The following is a 7,649-nucleotide window of genomic DNA, read 5'->3' on the forward strand; positions in this document are numbered from 1 at the left end:
TCAACTCACTTCACTCTGTATTTGTTTTAAGATGATCAGTCCCAATTTCATCTGCTTAGGGAAGGAAAGGATAAACCCACTATAAAGGGGAAAGAAAGTCACTTGGAGTTACATAATTTTTATACGTAATGACCAGCACTCAATACAAAGTTTATAGACATGTTTTGACTCACCATATTACTGAAGAGCTCAGGAAAAAACTTTCAGTGGAAACAGAACCATGGGTAATGTGTATGTTTGGAGTTAGCAGACAAGGACTTTAAAATAACTAATTAACACATTCAAGAACACAGAGAAGCAGCTTTTAAATGGAAGAATTTTCAGAGAATTTTGATCTGTGAAAAGGAATTGAATGGAAATTTTAGAATTAAAAATATAACATCTGCTATTATAGGTTTAATTGTACTAGACACAGAAGACAGGATTAGTGGAATGGAAGAGTGGTCAGTAGAAAAGATCCAAACTGAAGCACAGAGAGAATAGGAATGAAAACTATAGGGAAAATTTCACATGACATACACGGGACACAGTGAAAGGTACAACACGTATAATATGAGCCCCTGAAAGAAAGGAGACAATGAGACACAAGTTCTATTTGAAGATACAATGGTCCAGAATTTTCCCAATTTGAATAATGGTATCCACACACAAATTCATGAAACTCTGCCACAGACTTAACAAATAATTATAAGGAATATAAATAAAAAGAAAGTCATACTTAAGCACATCATGATAAAACTGCTGAAAATCAAATGGCAAGGCAAGGGAGAGAATCCAGAAACCAAAGAAAGGCCCTATGAACAGAGGGGGGAAAAGGGGTGGATTACCTGGATAATCCACTGGGTGGTACACTTGGCAGCATATTTCAGAGATGGAGGTGAAAGCACTTCAGAATAAACAAACATTGCAACCTTGAGCTTCACTCTCAGTTCATCTGTGTTAAGAAGCCTAACAAGAGGGTAAAATCCGAAGCAATTTTTGCATTAATTAATTGAATCCTAGCTAGCTTTTTCTCTATACATTCTATCCAATAAATTAACTTACACAATTTACTATTTGAGAAACCCTGCAAGTTTCAGGAAGGGCTTGCTTTTTGCTGGGTATCCGGATCTGTAAGGACTGCTGTAGCTGACTTTCTCAGCCAGGAGCCCACCTTGGAAAAACTGGGCCAAAGAAGGGAAGATTCAGAGAGAATATTAATATTACCTAGGGGTACTTTTCCTCTTTCTCATTTTTTACAGGAATCAACCAGAAATTCTGCTGACAGATGGCAGGGAGAGGGCCAGTAATGGTATACTGAGTGGCTCCCCATACATTTCTGCACCACTGATTAAGAATCACTTCTTTATTATATTGGTGCAAATGAATCATCCAGAAATTCTCCTAAAACATAGATTCCAATTTAATAGTTCTGGGATGGGACCTTGCATTCTGCATTCTAACAAACTCCCAAGTGATGCCAGACACTGCTGGTCCACAGACTATTTTGACATGCAAAGGTTTGGTGAACCCCAAGTCACTTTTAAAAATTGGCCATTATGGCTGTTAACTGTGAGCTGCTTTAAAATAGAGGGTCCGGAATTATCTTGAGAGAGGTGTGCCCAGCGATGGCACTTTTGAAATGTTTACCAAGGTGTATTTGAACATTAAGTACCATAGCTGCAGAAGATACTGAGATAGGTTCCCTAAAAGAAAGCTTTCCAAAGCCAAATAAGTTTAGGAAGCATTTGTTCACTTCCTGCTCTTTGGGAGATTCACAATGCATCTTAATGACTCTGAACCGCCTGCAGTAGGAAAACATGTTTAACTTGATAATTCATTCATTCAGCTATTAACATTCTGAGTAACTGTGTTCCATGGAACAAACTTTGGGAAATGCAGCCATGCTGAGCAGTAGTTTTCAAACTTTGGGGTTAGCTGGAGACCTAATAGAGGACACAGATGACAGAACTTGATGAAGTAGGATAGGCCCTAGGTCTTTGTAGTTTCACCCAATTTCCCAAGTGATTCCAGTTCTCATCAAGGGTTGAGAATCACTGCCGTCAAGTAATCTCAGAGGAGTTCCTGTTACCATCTGGGGAGGCAGGACTATCTGTTGCTTGGCCTCCCTCTTGCAGAACTACCTCTGCTGTCCCTGGGAGTACCAGCATCAGCCACAAACTGCCTTAGTTTAAGGAAGAACATTGCAACCAAATGAGGCACCCAAAAATTCCTCTCAACATTCTACACACTTACAGGGATCCCTCCAAGTCTTTTTACTGTAACTTCCCAGTCAACAGTGGCTATCCCTTAGCCCTGCTCCAGGTCAGAGCTCACAAAGATTTTCTCTCTAGAAAAAGTGAATCAATTCATTAATTCATTGAACAAATATTCATCAATTAGGACTTTGGCAGTACTCAGGAAATAAGATAGACAAGACCCTCCTATGAGGCTGGGGTAGGGGACAAATAATAAACAAATAAATGAATAAATAAAGTAAGTTCATTTAGTAACCAGTGCTGTGTAGAAAATAAACAGTGTCATGGGAAAGACAATAACTGAGTCAGGGATTCCATTTATACACTTCAGTCCTGGAAGAATGCAGAAGCCCCAGGGCCATTCAGGGTAATGTGGACACCATTCCAGAGAGGCCAACAGTGACTGGGGTTGGCCTGGATGGCTCAGAAAATTTCACCAGCTACCCCAAATATATCTGGTAAGGAGGCAGCCAATATCTCTTGTACCTACTACAATGATACTTGCTCATACATTTCCTCATGAACATTGGTCAATGGTGTTGGATGGATGGACAGACGGACGGATGGATGGATGGATGGATGGATATATAGTTAATTGTACTGATTTTGGCAAGAGCCTTTTGGTGAAATCTTAAAACAGAACTCGTCTAGGTTATTAGGCTAGACTGAGCATTCAATATGATGAACAACTCTCTCCTAAACTATAATGCAAATGGTGGGATACCCTGTATCCAATCCTGAAGCTTAGAAGGAACAGACTAAGAATCCACAAAACCTCTTTAATGCTACAGAGTCAATAATTACTTCATTACAGGCCACGTGAAATTCATTCCAGGCTACGTTAAAGGAAGTGGTTCCTCTTCCCAAGCCACTTGAAACAGATGTGCTATATTCTTCTGGGTCCTTAGTGGCAAGCAACAGAAATTGATTCTAGCTGACTTATCAGAAAGGAGTTTATTAAAATAGCGTTGTAAACTCACATCATCTCTGGGAAGGATAGAGAACCAGGTGAGGAGGTGCTACTCAGGCAGGAGCAAGGCTGAAATTATATGACTAAAATGGTCCAGTGAAGACACCAGGGTAACTGTCAGTGGGCACAAACATCCCAACTGACCACTTCCAGACTGGACACTGGATCCTCCTGCCAGAACTGGCATTGCCGATGCCTCGGGAAATGGGTGGATCTGTCCCCTCCACTATCTTCCACCACCAAACTGGTTTGTGCACCCCTGTTTCCTGAGGTGGACATGTGTGATTGGCAGCTTAAGTCACAGAGGTTCAGGATAGGATGTCAGAGAGTATGTGACATTTTCTAGTTCTCTTGTAGGACATGGCTGTACCCCATTAGGTGGAGGAATCTCTCTGCAAATTAAGAAAGGGTTCAAATGCTGAGCAGTGAAAATGAATAGATTTTCTGCTACAACTAGAATAGAGACCCCCAAGAAAAGAAAGCTGAGGACACTACATTGACCCTGTTGGAAAATGAAGACATGGGGACCCAAGAACCAAGTAAAGCAGGTGAAAAGCAGTCCAAAAGCAGTGCATACAAAATATGGTCCAAAGAGTTTTCTGGAATCCAGATTTACCAGTAGTGCTGATATTTGGTCTTGCATGTGTTGGGCTCATGTGTGATAATTATTGATAATTATTTCAAACTTTGGAAGGGAGCTTTATTTCCCTTCCGAACTTCAGAACCAACGTATCCACACATCCACAACAGATGCTGCTTGCATTTGTTTCTAATATTTCCTTTTATAAACTTCTATTTTCAACCAACTCTCTTAAATACATCTATTAGGTGCTGACTCTGCCAAGCATTGGGCTACAAATTTAACACAGATTATCTCATAATCCCAATTAGAGAGAGAGAAAATGAGACTTTGAAGAAATAAATTGCCTAAGATAACAATACTAGCAAGTGGTAGAGCCCAGGTCTTTCTTCAACTATGTTAATGTCTAACTATTTTAATATAATATCAACTGTCCTATAATCCTATTCCTGTCTTGTTTTCATCCATCTTCATGTGATCTTCCTTACTTTCCCTCCTTGATTTTATATGCATAAAAGAAACTGCAAGATTGTCATTCCCTGGAGCATTTGACATCTTGCTTCCCAGCACTTGTCATCAGTTCTGGCTCAAATAAGCTCACAAAAATTCTCAAAAAGAATTCTAGCTGTTTTATTATGTTAATATCATCAAATAGATTATTTAATGTAACTTCATAATTTTATAATTTGATTATATTATAAATTATAATTTGTTTTTTATTTTCATATACAAGAAAGATTTGTTTTTAATTTTCAAGTTCTTGGGTAGGGAGGTGGTAGGAATGAAGGAAGGCTTCATGGCTGTCCCCCAAGCACTTTCTATGTGGCCAGGGCATGGCCGTATTCTGTCTATCTTCCTGCTGAGGAAACTGGACCCACAGTTACAGAAGATAAAAATTATGAAGCAGGCAGCCGAAACCGGTCCTCCTGCAACCGCACCATTTTTGAGGAGTGGCAAGTAGGCCGCACTGTGTGCGCCAAACATGATGAGCAGGAATATTAGTCTTCTGTGACTGTTGTGACAAATAACCAAACCTTAGGTGCATAACACAGTGCGTATTTATTATCTTACAATTCTATAGTTTCAAAATTCAACATAGGTGTTCTTTGGCTAAAGCCAAGGTGTCAGCAGTGCTGCATTTCTCTCTGGCAGCTCTGGGGAGAATCATTTTCCTGCCTTTTCCCGCATCTAGACGCTGCCTGCTCTCCTTGGCTTGCAGTCCCCTCCTCCAACACCAGCAGTGGCTGGCTGAGGCTTTCTTGCGTCATATCACTCTGACATAGACTTTTTTTTTGGGGGGGTGCATAATTCTGTCAACCACAGCCAGTCATGACTGTGCTGAAAAGGAATCTGAGGTCACGTTTACATTCATCAGGACAGATAATTATGGTCAATTAGCAGTATTCCCCATGGATTCAAAAGGAGGAAATGCCATGTATTTTCCATCCCACCATAGATGCAGGCTAAAAGAAGAAGAATTTCAAAATATCTACTGATAGGAGTGGTGACCAGCCAGTGCACACGTTCCAGCACTAGCTGGAAGGGCCCTTATAAGGGGAATGCTCCAATAATCTGCCTTCTTTTCCTATACCTGGAGCTGCTTGCCCTTACTGGCAAGCTGAGACCCTTTCTAGGCTCTAGGTATAATCCTGCCCTTCTTGATCTGTCCTGAATGGCAGTATAGCAACTGGTCTGGTGCTAGGTGCTAGACATCAAGACAGGTTAGGACACAGTCTACAGGATAGGTGCAGACCAAAGAAGCTAACCCTCTTGAGGGGGAGACAGACAGGTGAACACATGGCCACACGAGGTGAAATATCGTACTTCCCGGGCCTTGCTTGGCCTGTGCTTTCTACCTCCATGGCTGTGCTCAGACAGCCTACAATGCACTTCTCTTCTCTGTTATGCCCAGTCCTACTCATTCTTCAGGCACCACTTCCCAGCTGGAAGAAAATCCACATTCTCATCATTCTTTCCTTGTTTAAAGTACCTGAGGCTATTGATGCTTGCATGCTCCCCAAACACTACTTAGTGAAGACCCACTCTGTGCCAGGTACTGCACCTAACACTGGGGATGCACTGGGGATAAAAGATACAGATATGGCCCCTTTTCATGGAAATGACAGACTAGTGGGGAAGCAGATGTGAGTCAAGAAATCACACCATTAGATCTGAAGGGGCACCTTGGATCACTGCAACAGTGAAAATGTGCATGATGTTCCGAGAGTTATGAAGCTGCCTTGGGGAAGTGACAGTTGACCTTGAATCTGAAGGCTGAGTAAAAATTAACCAGGTGCAGATGAAGGAGAAGGGCATCCAGGCAGAAGAAGGCAGCAGCATGGTGGTGCTCAGAGAGCACAGGGTATTTGCAATGCTCTGAAGGGAAGCCAGTGGCTGGAGAGGAGGGAGTCAGAGGCGTGCGACTGGAAGAGGTGGGAGAGGCAGGCCAGAGCCAGAGCACGCAGGCAAGCTCAGGGCATTGTCCTGCATCCCATGAACAACTGTGTGTCCACCCATTTGCCCTTACCCCACTGTGAGCACCTTTGTTCATGCTAGGGTGACCCTCACTTTGTAAGACTCCCAGTTCCCTCCACCAGCCTCTGTGTTTAGGATTATTTATGAAATTTTAGCTATGGTGTCAAACTACAGGCTCACTTAAAAAGGGGTTAACAAAATAAAAAGTGGTGCATTCCTGAGATGAGGGGAATGACCACAGGGTCTTGAACAAAGAGGAGCTGAGATATATAATCGGCTGTTTCTCCATGCTAGATCGACCTAGGTGAATGCAGTGCCTCCCTACCAATCTAAAGTGTCCAAAATGTGTGTATTAAATTCTAACAGACTTCGATCTGGACCTTGGGAAATCCTTAGCAAAGTGGGATGGCTCCATTACAAGCTGGGGGAGTCTCTAGAGATGACAGAGTGGTGATCATTTATATCCCCCATAGTGGCTTGTATTAAATAGTTGCAATAATTGACAATAAATATTAAACTGAATTTTAGGACAGTGAGGATCATTGTATAATCAACAAATGCATACATTTAGGGCCATTTTCTGGGAATCTTGTCAAGGAGGTGTCTCAATGTTGTACAGAAAGCACTAGCTGAGATTCAGGAAGACAATATTCTGGTTCTCTTGCTTTGTCTGGCATGAAGGGGAAAAAAATCTTTCAAACCACTATAAGCCCCACCTTCATGATAAAATATGAAGTCACATTCTTAAATATTGTCAGAAGGCAAAAGTTTAGTATATTTAGTACTACCTTAAAAAATGCCTGAGGAAGGCATAACACCGGAGCCTGACACACTGCACGCTGTCTCGAACTAAGTGCCACATTGCCAAGTTCTCCCACAGGGTTGGACAGAATGGCTGTTAATTCAATTGAACACCAGATGAAATGGCTGGCTTGCTCTCAGGAGCCTTATTTTAACAAAAAGTGCACCTTCTCTTTCAACATTGAAACCGCATTCAGTGAGGTGAGGTGCTTCCTGAGGAGCACCTGGTCCTGCCAGATGTGCACCTCCCATTTCCCCCACTGCTCTTTGTTTGTGTCAGAGGAAGGAAATGATACCTCCTCACCCTACCTACCGCAAAAGCATCTATGAGGATAACTGTAGGTGGATGTCATAGAACATTCCATAAAGTTTAAGTCAGTGAAAAGCCCAGCTGGGTAACTCAATTGATTAGAGTGTTGTTCTGCTACTCTAAGGCTGTGGGCGTGATCTCCAGTCAGGGCACCTACAAGAAGCAATCCATGAATGCATAAATATGTGGAACAACAAATCAATATTTCTCTCTCTCTAAAAAATCAGTAAGTAAAAAATTGAAAACAAGGGCAAAACATAATTTAAAAAAACATCA

This window comes from Phyllostomus discolor, chromosome 5 (assembly GCF_004126475.2).
Source record: "Phyllostomus discolor isolate MPI-MPIP mPhyDis1 chromosome 5, mPhyDis1.pri.v3, whole genome shotgun sequence".
NCBI lineage: Eukaryota > Metazoa > Chordata > Mammalia > Chiroptera > Phyllostomidae > Phyllostomus > Phyllostomus discolor.